The sequence below is a fragment of the Zosterops lateralis genome (assembly GCF_965231275.1).
Source record: "Zosterops lateralis genome assembly, chromosome: 26".
NCBI classification, from domain to species: domain Eukaryota; kingdom Metazoa; phylum Chordata; class Aves; order Passeriformes; family Zosteropidae; genus Zosterops; species Zosterops lateralis.
Window position 1 is genome coordinate 4,802,057 of NC_139786.1, and position 14,395 is coordinate 4,816,451.

Sequence of the window (14,395 nt, forward strand, 5' to 3'; positions counted from 1 at the left end):
GAACATCTGTTGGAAAAACAAATGCGGGACTAATGATCTATAATTGAGCGTTTGAAACTGCTATTTTTAGCTTTGCCGTAAAAAGATGTGATGAATCAAAGGTTTGTGCTCAGCATTTTGAGCTGGGAGGGGAGCGAGGTGCTGACCTGGAGCAGGAACCCGGGCAGCCACCGGGAAGGGTGGGCGGCCAAAAACCGCCCTGAAAGCAAAGGCTCTGCTTTTCCTTTCGGGACGAGCTGCTGCAGGTGAACATCGAGGCTCTTTTCATCATCAGGTTTGCTCGGGCTGGTTCTGCGGGAGATCCCAGCGGGGCGATGCGCTGGCACATCAAAGGGCCCGAGCATCCTGTGCAGGGCAGCGACCCCCGGGACCCCCTCCCTTCCCGCAGCTCGCGCCGCTGGCACCGACACAGGATCACAAGGAAACCCTGACAGGGCTGGGCTTCATCTGCTGCATTAAAAAGTAAATGGAGCCCATGGAGATATTTGAGAGGGGCCATCAATAGAGGGAGGCGAAGCAGCGGCGAGAGCCCGGCGGGCTGGATGCCCCCTCCAGGAAATTCTGGGTTTGAACAACAATACGGAGACATAAAAGGAAGATGGACTCGGCTCTGGTGGCTGCCAAGAGAGCCGTAAATGCCCAGAGCACACATATTTGTTCAAGTGATGGGATTGCTCCCAGCGCCAGCCCCGAGCAGGGGGAGCTGCTCCGGGCCGGGATGGAGCTGCTCTGTGCCCGGGATGGAGCTGCTCTGAGCCTGGGATGGAGCTGCTCTGAGCTCGGAATGGAGCTGCTCTGAGCCTGGGATGGAGCTGCTGAACTGTGCCCAGGCTGTGGCCCGGCCGGGAAGTGCAGGAGCTGCAGATGTGGGAGGTGCAGGAGCTGCAGATGTGGGAGGTGCAGGAGCTGCAGGAGTTGCAGGAGCTGCAGGAGCTGTGGGAGGTGCAGGAGCTGTGGCAGGAGGTGCAGGAACTGCAGGAGTTGCAGGAGGTGCAGGAGGTGCAGGAGGTGCAGGAGCTGCAGGAGCTGCAGGAGCTGCAGGAGCTGCAGGGCACAGCCCAGGGGCAGCAGCCTGAGCTCCTCACATCCCCAGGGCTGGGAAAGGCACAGGAGCTGGTGTCCCTGCCGGGAAGCCGGAGCTGCTGCACAGCCCAGGGAAGAGCCAGCCACGTGCAGTCAGGAGAAAAGCTGTTTTTCACACTTACTGCCCTTGAATTGGCAGAGGGAGACATCATGTTTTATATTAACTTCATAATAATTACAGTTATTACTGAATTCATGTATACTAAAGAGGTTGCAGCTCCCCAGGAAAGCTCATAATATTATTAAGAGAGATGCCAGTCCATTGGCAGTATCGTGTAACAAGCTAATTCCAACATTCTGATATTAGACAGCACACCTCCAAAAATGCATGGATTTGTGCCTGGTCTCTGGGATCTGTGGCAGTGACACATCTGGCACGCACAGAACTGTCCTTTGGAAAAAAAAAAATGCTGTGTAAAGCACAAGCAGCACAGCCCAAGAACAGCAATAAGTGCTGCCTTTAAAATTTAAAGCAGTGAAAATAAATCTAAAGATTCTTAATACAGGGCAGTGCTGTGAGAAATGAAGGAGTTGCAGCTAGCAATGGAAAACCAATGGGAAGGAAGATTTTGTCTGTGAGAGAAATTAAGGAATTCACCCACAGCCTCTTTCCATCCTTTCCACACGATTAATTGCAGAGATTTAATTTCTCTGGGCATGTGTTCGCATCAGCAAACAAACTTTTCCATCAGATTAGGAGAGGTGACCCATCTCCAGTGCAGCTGTTGTTGTTGCTTAAAGTTCTGCAGAGTGGCTAAAGGAGCCACAAAAGGTCAACTTTGCACCAGAAGGCTGAGGAGGGACAGCAGCTGCTGGCAGCATCCAGGGAAATCCTGGCACAAGGAAAAAGTGTTTGTGCTGGGAATGTCAGATTGGGGCAGCTCCATCCCATCCCATCCCATCCCATCCCATCCCATCCCGTCCCGTCCCGTCCCGTCTCATCCCATCCCATCCCATCCCATCCCATCCCATCCCATCCCGTCCCATCCCATCCCATCCCATCCCGTCCCGTCCCGTCCCGTCTCATCCCATCCCATCCCATCCCATCCCATCCCATCCCATCCCGTCCCGTCCCGTCCCGTCCCATCCCATCCCAGTCCCTGAATGGATAATGAAGCTTCAGGCTCGTGTGTGGTGTCAAAGTGACAACAACTCAGCCTGGGCCCATGACCTCACATTGATTTTTATGGTAAATCTAACACCTGAAGTCTTCTATCAAATGAATTGTTGCACATAAAGCCCAACAGCCCAAAATCAGGAGGAAAATCAGAAGCACCTTGACTCCAGGACTGTTGCAATTTCCTCCATACTGTCAGGCTATAGCAACACGCACATCCCTCACAAAAATTAAATTGCTATTAAACTTTCTGCCCATCTTTGTAAATTAACCTCTCTTTCATCTCAGCTTTTGATTTAGCAGGAAATAATTTTTGGAGCACTTTCCAGACTTCTTCCATTAGGCGTTTGGGCTGTGGTCAATAAGGCTGAGTTAATTACCTGCCTAACCAGATCATGCTACTGTGCAAACTGGGGCCTCATCTGTGCTGCAAATGCTGCAGTTCTGTCTTTGTAAAGGTGAAGCCAAACCCCCAGCACAGCGCCCTGCAAGCTCCAGACACAATTTTTTTACATTTTTCCAGTGCAGAGCTGGGGAACCTGGCACCGTGGGCCATAAGGGATTGGGAGAGCAGCTGGGAACATCCAAGACATTGTATTGACCTGAACCCAGAGAGCCTTGGCGTGCCCAGGCTGGGGGTGCCCCAGGCCATGGTCAGCACAGCACCCACCCCACAGCTTCCCCCAAACCAGCAGCCTGTACAGTCAAGGGTGAACAAACAGCCCCAGACCTCTTGTGTCCTGTTTAATGTGTGTTTTTCACATGCAGGTCCTCCCCCACAGTCAGACAGGGCTGTGTCCCAGCCAGGCCAACCCTCATTTATTCAATATCAACAAAGCCCTAATTGAGAGATCAATTGGGAACCTGCCTCTTCATGCACGGCTTGGAGAGCTGACAAAGGCACCTGTAGGGGCTGGAGAGTAAGTTCTGCCTCATTACAAAAGAAATTGCATCTAAATGAAAAGCAGCAGATAATGAGAGCTGTGCAGGTGCTGCCAAGCAGGCAGGAGATGCAGACACGCAGCACTCACCCTGCCTGGGACACGGCTCACCCCCAATTATTCAGCAATTGCAGGAGCTGAACTCATTTCCACAAAGGCTTGAATGTTTTTTATGATGATCTGTAAATTCCAGGGCAGAGAATTAGCTGTCCAGACCTAAAGAATTGCATCCCTTTGATAGATTAGAACCTAAAGAATTCCATGTATAGCAATGCAGGGCACATTTTTCCACTGATACTTGGAAAAGTCAGGATACCCTTCAAACCTTCTCCTCCCCTTCTGTTTGGCTGTTTTTAAAATTTTAATGGCCTAAACTGCAAAATATTTAATAAATCTGGGAAAGGCTGTGCTAGCACATCTCCAGCTTTATCTTGTTTAGCTGAAAAATGTGCACTTTATAATTACTTACATAATTACTCATGTATTACTCCGAGGCTGGACTCGGAGGCAATTTCCAGCATTAATGCTTCTGTGATTCTATTCTTCCACAAGTAAATTTGATCCCATCTACTCTGTGTGTGATTCGGGTTTTTCTAATTACTATTTATTATATATATATATATATATATATATTTTTTTTTTTTTTTTTTTTAAGCGTGTCCCCCAGCTGTGTGCCCACAGGAGCAAGTCCAGCTGCCAAGGAGAGCTGGATTTCTCCAGTGGGTTTGGGGGGGAGCTTTGGGTTTGGGACTGGAGCTGAGCAGGAGCAGAAAGGCTCTTCCCTCTTGCCGCAGTCTTTCATAAACCTAAGGGAATAGAGCCAAGCCTGTGCCACTTTTCTGGGCTGCAAAATGAAATCAGGATAATAAAAGACATCCTGGAAATAGACAATAATGGTAAAATGATATTTTGACACGGAGGCCATATATGGTTGATGGGAAGAAATGAACAAAGTGATCGAGGAGGGGCCGGAAAAATCTTCTCCATCAGCTGCTGGGGCTCCTGTTGAGCAGGTCCCAGACAAACGGGGTGGATTTCACTGAATAAACCCTCAGCTATCCTGGGTTACCTCCACACTTCTCCACTTCCCTTCCTTTAGGGTTACATTATCCTTTTTTTCACCTTTTCCCCTTTCTAAGGGCTGTTTCCACTGGGTCCTGCCAGTGCAAACACCCCATGAGAACACCAGGGCAGGCGCAGAGCCGGGCTTTGGGCTCACCTGGGCACGGGGGAGCTGCAGCAGCTGCAGAAGCTGCAGGAGCTGCAGGAGTTGCAGGGGCTGCAGGAGTTACAGGAGCTGCAGGAGCTGGGCACTGGCAGCTCGGATCAGTCACTCCCAGGTGTTTTGGGACAGACCCCGCTCCTGCCAAGGGACAGTGGTGACAGCAGAGCCCCCAGCGGGGTCACCCCACAGGGTCCGGGGGTTCCCAGCCCTGCTCCTGCCCTGGGGGTCCTGCCCTGTCCTGCCCCTCTCCCTTCCCAGAGCTGCATCCCTCACCTTGCAGGACCTGCAGCTCCTGCACCTCCTGCAGCTCCTGCAGCCCTCCCCAGGGCCCCCAGCCCGGCTCTCCCAGGGCACAGACCCCCCAAACTGGGGCCTGGGGATGTTTTCCCTGTCCCAGCTCCCCCTGAGGATGTTTTCCTTGCCCCAGCTCCCCTTGAGGAGATTTTCCCTGCCCCAGCTCCCCCTGAGGAGGTTTTCCCTGCTCCAGCCCTCCCGAGGATGTTTTCCCTGCCCCAGCCCTCCCTGAGGATGTTTTCCTTGCCCCAGCTCCCCATGAGGATGTTTTCCCTGCCCCACCTCCCCCTGAGGATGTTTTCCCTGCCCCAGCTCCCCCTGAGGAGGTTTTCTCTGCCCCAGCTCCCCCTGAGGATGCTCTGCTGGCATTGGCCGCCACGCCAGCCCTCTGCAGAACAACACCTCAATGCAAGATTAATGAACGGAGGGGAACATCGTCAGCGATTAAAAATAAAAGGTACAAGATGCTGCTGGTGCAGGCACAGCAGCCCCAGCAGCTGCATCGGGATCTATATTGTTTAATAATGCACATTAAATTATTACAGACTTTTTTAAAAGCTGACTCTGCTCGGTGTAGCACCATTGTAAATCTATTGCCAATGCGGGATAATCCTCCAGCACTTTAATTTTTGTTTTTTTTTATTATTCTTTCCACACAATTCTCAGCAAAGGAGCAGTTTTGTGCCACAGCACCCCGGCATCCTGATATTCACTCTCTGTTTTCCAAGCTTGGGAACAGCTTGGAAAAATGAGCACCAGGCAAGCCTGGAGGCAGAAATTTCCCCTGAGGCCAGCGGAGCCATGGGACACCCACCAGGCACAAACCCTGATCCAGCCCAGCAGATCTGGGGGGTGGAGATCTCATGGGCTAAGCCCAAAGAATGGGGAAATACTCTGAATCAACCTGGAAAATGTTGTGTTTTCTTTCCAGACTGAAGTCATCTAATATTTGTTCATAATTTTTGCATTTTGTTGATTTTTAACCTTAGCAAAATACTGGTTTGTTTTTCAGGGCTTAGTATTAGTTTCAAAGTAAATCTTATTAATATTTAAAATGAAAAGCTATTTCAGACCTTAAAATGTAGATCTCACATTTAATAAACATCAATAGTAAATGTTTTGATTTTCTGAAAAATGTTTTATGTACTGAAACCCTTTGACAAATGCGACGTGAATTTACAAGCACTTGCAGCTGATTCAAACCTGCATTTTTTTCACCAAATAAAACATTCAGCTGCAATGTTTTTTCCCCGACTCTAATGTTTGTCCTGTGCCTAGGGGTGAATTTTGCTCAGTGTGAATAACAATGCGGCACAGACAAGATCAATAAATCTCATATTTCATTTGCTTCACTGTCGTGTTTGGGGCAGAGCTGGCACAGCTGTGGCATCAGCACCGGCCCTGCCAGCCTGGCTGCAATGCCCCTGGAGCAGGGGAGTGACTCCTGACAGGAATTCAGGGTCCTGGAGCAGAGGAGTGACTCCTGTCAGGAATTCAGGCTCCTGGAGCAGAGGAGTGACTCCTGTCAGGAATTCAGGATCCTGGAGCAGGGGAATGGCTCCTGTCAGGAATTCAGGGTCCTGGAACAGGAGGGGTGACTCCTGTCAGGAATTCAGGGTCCTGGAGCAGGGGAGTGACTCCTGTCAGGAATTCAGGGTCCTGGAGCAGGGGAATGGCTCCTGTCAGGAATTCAGGGTCCCTGGGGGCCCAGAGAGGCTCGGAAGGCTCACAGCGGGTGGAGACAGGGCTGGGGCCGTGTCACTCCTCATCTCCCAGTGCTGGCAGGACACTGAGCCCAGCACTGCCCTTCCCTCCCAGCTGGGCCAGGCAGGGACAGAGCTGAGCCCTGGTTGTCCCCAGGGAGAGTCTGGGCAGCTCCTGGGGACAGGACACCCAGCTGGGGATGGGACACTCAGCTGGGGACAGCTGCTCCTGTGACAGGGACACAACACCCAGCAGGGACAGGACATCTGTGTGGGGACAGGACACCCAGCAGGGACAGGACACCCATGTGGGGACAGGACACCTGGCTGGGGACAGGACACCCATGTCAGGACAGGACACCCAGCAGGGACAGGACACCCACGTGGGGACAGCTGCCCTGCTGATGTGCTGGGGCTGGCACAGGCTCCAGGGCGCTGCAGATCCCTCGTGCCCGAGGGCAGGAGCTTCCCCAGGAGCTCAGAGTCATTGAGGCTGGGAAAGATCTCCAAGATCTCCTCCAGCCTTTGGCCAACACCCCGTGCCCACTGAACCACAACGTGAAGTGTCACATCAGCCCTTTTTTGAACATCTTGTTCCTTTCCAGCCTTGCACTTCACTCCCCTGCTGCCCTGGCTGCTCCCTGCCCTCCTACCCAAAACAATCCCAGCACTGCTTTATTTGTCTTCATATGAACTCCAGAGGGATTTCATAAATCGGTGGATTTGGCATTTCTCATTTGGAGAACACTTCAGAACAAACAGATGTGGAGGGGGAGCTGCCCAGGGGTTACAGCAATAACAATAACAGGGTCAGAAAGTGATTTATGACCCAGCCTTGTGGTGCCTGAGCCCGGCAGGGAGGTGCTGCTGGCACCAGGGGACACGTTCCCAGCCTTGTGTGACAGCAATGGGAACAGCTCCACAGGGTCATGGAATCAGAAGGGCTGGGAAAGGCCCACGAAATCAGCAAGTGCAGCCTTTGGCTGAGCCCCACCATGCCCAATCAATCATGGCCTGAGGAAAAGGGAGATGCCAAACCCCGGGTTTTGCTTCCTCACAGAAGGGTTTTAGGATGATCCAATTGCTGTTAGAGCGTCCTGAGGAACTCGTAACACATTGGCCACGTTTCAAAAGTGTTTGGGTGATGAGCTCCTGAAAGGAGAGATTAATCCACTGGAGTGAGATAATTGTGGGTTCACTTTGGAACGTGCTCTCTCTGCATTTGATGACTAATTATCAGTGTCTAATAAGAGAATGTTATCTTTAAATCATGTAAAGGGCAAATGCTTTTACGTGGTGCTGAAGGCTGCCCACATGTGAGGATTGAACATTTCTTTTATTGCCGTGTTTATCTGTTTTGATCCGCGTTGAGTAGAAAATACTCTGCTTTAAAAATACATTGTGGCTCCTTTGATTTCCTAAATAGATTTATAATTATCTCCAAATTGAACACACTCAGCTTCTGCCCAAGTAATTGCCAGGCACTGTCCTTCACAGGAAGTGCAGCCCTTGGCAGATTCTCACTGGGCTGCTCGGATGCAGGAAATGAGGGGGAATGAGATAAATCAGTGCAGGTTCTGTGCAGCTCTGGGCTGAGGGCACACACACAGGCAGGCACTCACAGTTCTGGCTCGGGTGTTTTTTCCTCAGACCTGACTTCAGGAAAATTTAGGACTGCCCTGGACAAGGCTGGAACAAAGGCTGGAGACAAACTGCAGCTCCTCAGGGTGTGCCTGCATTGGCTTTTCTCTCCCACATCTTTGAGAGGTCCTGATCCCACAGAAAGTCTTTCCCTGAGGTGCTGCTGTGCCAAGAATAATTAACAAAACCTCTTGCACTTTGCTGAACACCCTTTTCATACTTCTAACAATGCCCTTGTACAGGCATAAGTTACCTCCTAAAAACCCTTTTCCAAAAAGACACTCAGTGTTACTTCAGAAACACAAAGAAGCAGAGGAAGAAAGAATAGAAACTTACTAGGTCCATCTGATCTCCCTGTGCTTTTCTGAGCTTCTCCCAAATTATTGGGGCGGGGTTTGGTTTGTGTTTTTTTTTTTTGTTGTTGTTGTTGTTGTTTTTTTGGGTTTTTTGTTGTTGTTGTTGTTGTTTTGGTTTTTTTTTTTTTTTTTTTTTTTTGTTTTGTTTTGTTTTGTTTTGTTTTGTTTTGTTTTGTTTTTTGGGTATTTTTGGGGTTTTTTTGTGATCTAAGGTTTACTCTCCCAGTGCCAGTGGCTCAGAGCCAGCTGTCTCTGTGCCAGGTTTAGGAATAATTTGTGCAATTTTTGTAACTCGGGAGAATGTTTTTAGCTTGTCCTCAAAAGAAATTGAGCAAAATAACTACAAGGCAGAGCAAAATAACATAAGCGGGCTTTAATTCTGCAAAACCTGGGGAATTAAAGCTCCTCTGTTTAAATAGCACTCAGTGCTGTTAAATTAAACACGCTGCCAAAGGAAAGGTTTTCTGAGAACAGATAAGAAAAGGATCACATGTGAACAAATGCATTTGGGTTCAGGGCTGCTGCAGAGCCCCCTGTTGCAGTGACACACCTCAGCAGTGACATTTCTGGGGCCAGGAGTCAGCAGCAGAGATGGCAACAGCCAATTTGTGGTTTGTTAGAGTTTACACTTGTTTACTGCCGTGGAAGTAGACCAGACACTGATCTAAGAAACTGGGAGGGAAATCGTTTGAGCCAAGTGTGTCCTTGTCAAGAAAAATCATTTGACTCTGGTCTTTGTGCCTCAAACTGCAGCAATAACCTGTTGTGGGCAGACTGGCACTGCTGAGAGTGAAATGGGAGCGTGGAGGAGTCGGCAGCTGCTGCAGCACAGCCCCACTTCAGCCTTCATTTAAAGCTCACACTGGACATCTAAGTGCCTTTTATCACAGAATATTTTTAAAGGAACAACATTTTCTGACATAAATGTCTCTGCTAATGACAAAGACCAGAAGTAGCTTGTGGCCAAAGAATAAATGTTTTTCTAAAGCTTAGCAACAGCCCAGGCTCTGAATGTCATTATCCTCCTGGGAAGCCCGTTGCTGTATTCTCAGGATTAGGTGAAATTATCCCGAGTCCTGTTTGCAATTTTTTGTGGCTGTGCATCTTGTCCTTGTGTCTGAAGGTCAGAGGAGAATTCTCCACCCCTACTTTTGTTCCTGAAGAGAAGCAATGAGTAGGAGTCAGGAAGTGATAATCATAATTACTTATTCCTGATAGCACATTTTGTCACTATAGCACTTGTGGAAACTCCTGGAATTTGAGTTGGTGCAGAGAAAAAGGCTCATTTAGCAGCCCTGGGCAGGGCTGACAGCAGGACTGGCCAGTCCCTGAGCCAAATTCTCTTTTCTGCTCTGAGGCTGCCCTGCAGGAGCTGCTGATGCCAATAGGATCATTTCCATGGAAGGGATTTGGGGGGAGGTTGGTGCTGTACCAGGGCTCAGCCCTTGCAAGGCTCTGTGCTCACAGAGAAACATGTTGGAGTTGTGATCCCAGTCCCTGGGGCAGCCAGGGGCTCAGGGAAGTGATACAAACACTGCTTTAGACAACATTCCAGCACTAATGAGAACCTCAACTCCTGCCTATTGCCTGATTTCATTTTGTTGTTTGGAACTGTAAATGTTTGTTTTCCCTGCCAGCAGAATTTGTTTTCAGACCTGTTCTCCTGCAGGACAACCCAAGGGAAACGTGTCCAAGGCGTGCCAGGCTCTGGCCTCCCTGCTCTGTGAAACTTGAAATGAACATTTGTCATGTGTCTCCTTGCACTGGGTTAATTCGGATAATCAGGACCCCTCTCTCCCCTCGGTGTCCCTGCCCTGCCACGGAAGGGCTGGAGCTGATTCCAGCTGGAGGAGCCCATGGCACAAAACCTCCACGGCAGCAGCAGGGTCTAAAATCTGAGTGCCACGGGACAGCTTCCATCCCCAGCTGGGTCTAAAATCCACATTTTAACAGGGGCTGGGATGCTCCAGAGGCAGCCCCTGGCTGCAGCCCAGCGAGGCACTTAGTGCTGCTCACTCCATGTGCATTAGCAGCCCCTGGGCTGGCTGGGCCTTCAGGATGTTCCTTTTAAACACGGGCTGGAGGATTTCTGAGTGCTGCAGAGAGCCAGAACCTGGCAGGCCTGAGTGCTCAGGGTCAGCTCTGCTTGCCCCAGGCACAGCCCTGTCCTGCCACGGGCTGGGTGTCCCCAAAAATCTCACCCAAAATCTGCCCTGGAAGGGACTCCTGGAGACAAGAAATCACAGCTACTCAGCGAGCAGCTTTCCTCCTACCTTGGCCTGCATGTTTGAGTGCTTTGGATGATTTATCTGCTCAGAGAAGGATTATTTCTGAGCCTCCCTTTGCCAAAAAAACGTAAGCCTTATCAAATGGAAATCAGAATCTATTCTTTGGATCAGCAGCCGGGATCACAGCTCAGGTGGAAAGCAGGTCACATAAAATCAGACCTTTCATGAATATTTATCTTTCTTTTCGTTCAGCTTTACACCTGAGGAGCTGATCCTGAGCCCACTGAGTGCCTGCACAGAGTGCTGCCGTACAGAGGGAACAAGGCACAGTCTTATTGCATCTGTGATATATGGATAATAGACAATAAATTAATTCCTTTCTTTCTGCTGCTGTCTGCAATAGCAATAAAGGAACTGTCAGATCCAAATCCCTAATTACCTGTGTCATTCCTCCAGGATGATTTAAGCCTGTTCCTCAGCTTCCTCATGCAGATGAAGGCCCAGGCAATGGGCCTTTGCAACAAATAAACTGTGGGGAAAGATTCTTCAACACTTTGAAAACTGAGAAAAAGAGGAATTTTATCTGCCTCCATTTCTGCCATCAGTAGAATTAAAGAGCTGCTTCTCTCTCTTCTGAACAATGCCTGCAAACCCAGAGATCTCCAAACAAGAAGTGGCACAAATTGGGCCATTTCATCAAGGGCAAAGCCATCCTTTGGATGGAACCCCATTCAAATGCTATTACATGGGCTTATTGTTGGCCATTTCAGCATTTGCTCTATTGCTGTTTAGGCTGAGTGTATTGTCCTGTTCCATCACCTGGCCTGTGCAGGGCTTGCATGTTCTCCTTGTACACAGGGTTAGAAATGCATTATCTGAGTGCTCAGCTACAGCAATAAAGGTTATCTCAGCTAATTCAGGAAAGGACCTGGTATAACTCATTCCTTGGTGAGAAATCTGAGTTTTCATTACTGAGGGTTTCCTGGTCAGAAACGTGAACACAGTGATTTGGAAATCATTCTTTTGACTTGCCATCCTCTCCCCAATGCAAACCCAGAGTCACCAATCCTTCTGGCCCTGAAGTTTGCTGTGAGCAAACCCAGTTGTGTTTTAACAAGACGTGTCCTGATTAGCTCCCATCTCCCTGCAATAAGGGTAACATCATTTACACCAGTAAATTTTAGATTTTGGGTGATGTGACACGTTTTCCTAACAGGCCTGACAGTTGTGTCTTTTCAGATGAAGAGCAAGAGCCCCTCCTGCTCAGATAGATGTTTGCATAAATATCCCTTTTGAGCTTCTTGAGAGGCTTAGATGAGAGATTTTCCATTCATGAAGAGCTTCCTTTAGCTCTGGACTATCCAAAAATACTAACTGAATTTACTTTCAGGCTATCAGCGTCTGCTGCTGCTGTGAACAAGTTTAAATTAACGCATTAACAAAAGCTCCCTTTCTCTCTCAAAGGGCTGTACTGAGGATTAAGATCTGAATTCCAGGTTAGCCCTTAATGACACACAGATGCACCTTCCCTTTAGCTGGGGACCACATCCTGCTGGAGCAAGGCAGAAATAATGATCTTACTAGATTCAATATTAAAAAAAAAAATCAGATTAAGCTTGAATTCTCATTATAGAATTTGTCTGCAGGTAAAGTTATTTTTAATCTGTTCCAGGATAAAGGAATAAATTTATTTCTGCCTATTAGAATCCTCATCTATAGAGAGGAGTTTGGTATGATAAATTGATTTGGGGGTAAATCCACCTCTTGGGTTTTTTTTCCTCAGCAATGAGTGGGGACCGTCCACTCCTGACCATCAGGAAATATTGGGAAAAACCTGTCCATGGCTCACCTGGTGGATGAACATGGACAATCTCACTCCCAAATTTCTTCTCCCTTCCCCCATAAGTAATAATAATAAAAAGGAATGATGATGGCACAGGACTCATTCCCCAGACAATAGCTAGGCAGGCTGTATATTGCTTTATGGCTGTTGACTTGATTTAAAATGCACTCTTAAAAATGAAAGAACAACTCCTTAAATTCGCAGTAAACGTATAGTTCCCCAGACCTGATTTACTGGTTACGAGCCACCAAAAAACTGCAATTCCAATTTATTGTGTTGTTGACTGTGGCAGCAAAACCCTCGGCGTCCCTCTAGCCCCCATGATCATTCCAAAGCTGATAACTTGACATTGATCATTTATTTCGGGTTGGTTGGGGCTTTGTTGGGGGGGTTTTGCTGTTCTTTAATTGGGCTCTGCACTTGCAGCAGCCAGGGCTGATTGCTTTGATGGTGACGGGTTAACCACGAGAGTGAGATCAAAGCTCTGCTCTTGCCTTGTGCTCTGCTCACTTCAGAGCTTTTTAGCCTGGCTTGGCTCATAATTACAAGAATTCCCAACTGGCTGGGAGCAGCTCTTGCAAAAGGAACTTGCTGCAGAGCACTTGGATAAAGAGCAATGTGTAAATCCTGCCCAGGCTGTCAGGCACCAAAACTCCACAGGAAATGGGCCTGGGCCATGGAGGGCACTGGGAAGGGACAGGGGGCAGAGGACAATCAATCCAAGCCCTGATTTGATGTCACTGCTGCCCTTCAGGGGTCTTTTCCCTCTCCTGCCATGTGTGACACTTTCCTGATTCATTGACAGCAGCTGAGCAGAAAAGGCTGCAGCTGCTGGGTGAAACTCAGTGCTGCTGGACCCCATCCACGGCTCTCTCCTCTCTCCTTTGGGGAAGCAGCAGCAGAATGCAGCTGCCTCTGAGGCTTTATTTGGGCTTGGAAGATCTCCAGGCACAGAGGGAGAAAAGACTGAGCACGATGTAAATCACAGATAGTCCTGAACCCAATTCCCTGGTTCCCAAAGCCCATGGGCAGGGCGAGGCTGCAGAGCAGAGCTGGGATGGGAACTGTCCATTGGAACTGTCCACGGGAACTGTCCATGGGAACTGTCCACGGAACTGTCCATGGGAACTGTCCATTGGAACTGTCCATGGGAACTGTCCATTGGAACTGTCCACGGGAACTGTCCATTGGAACTGTCCACGGGAACTGTCCATGGGAACTGTCCACGGGAACTGTCCATGGGAACTGTCCATGGGAACTGTCCACGGGAACTGTCCACGGGAACTGTCCATGGGAACTGTCCACGGGAACTGTCCAGGGGAACTGTCCATTGGAACTGTCCATTGGAACTGTCCAGGGGAACTGTCCATGGGAACTGTCCATGGGAACTGTCCATGGGAACTGTCCACGGAACTGTCCATTGGAACTGTCCACGGGAACTGTCCATTGGAACTGTCCACGGGAACTGTCCATGGGAACTGTCCATGGGAACTGTCCACGGAACTGTCCATTGGAACTGTCCACGGGAACTGTCCATTGGAACTGTCCACGGGAACTGTCCATGGGAACTGTCCATGGGAACTGTCCACGGGAACTGTCCATTGGAACTGTCCAGGGGAACTGTCCACGGGAACTGTCCATGGGAACTGTCCACGGAACTGTCCACGGGAACTGTCCACGGAACTGTCCACGGAACTGTCCACGGGAACTGTCCATGGGAACTGTCCATGGGACTGTCCATGGGAACTGTCCACGGGAACTGTCCATGGGAACTGTCCACAGGAACTGTCCATGGGAACTGTCCACGGGAACTGTCCACGGGAACTGTCCACAGGAACTGTCCATGGGAACTGTCCACAGGAACTGTCCACAGGAACTGTCCATGGGAACTGTCCATGGGAACTGTCCACGGGAACTGTCCATGGGAACTGTCCATGGGAACTGTCCATGGGAACTGTCCATGG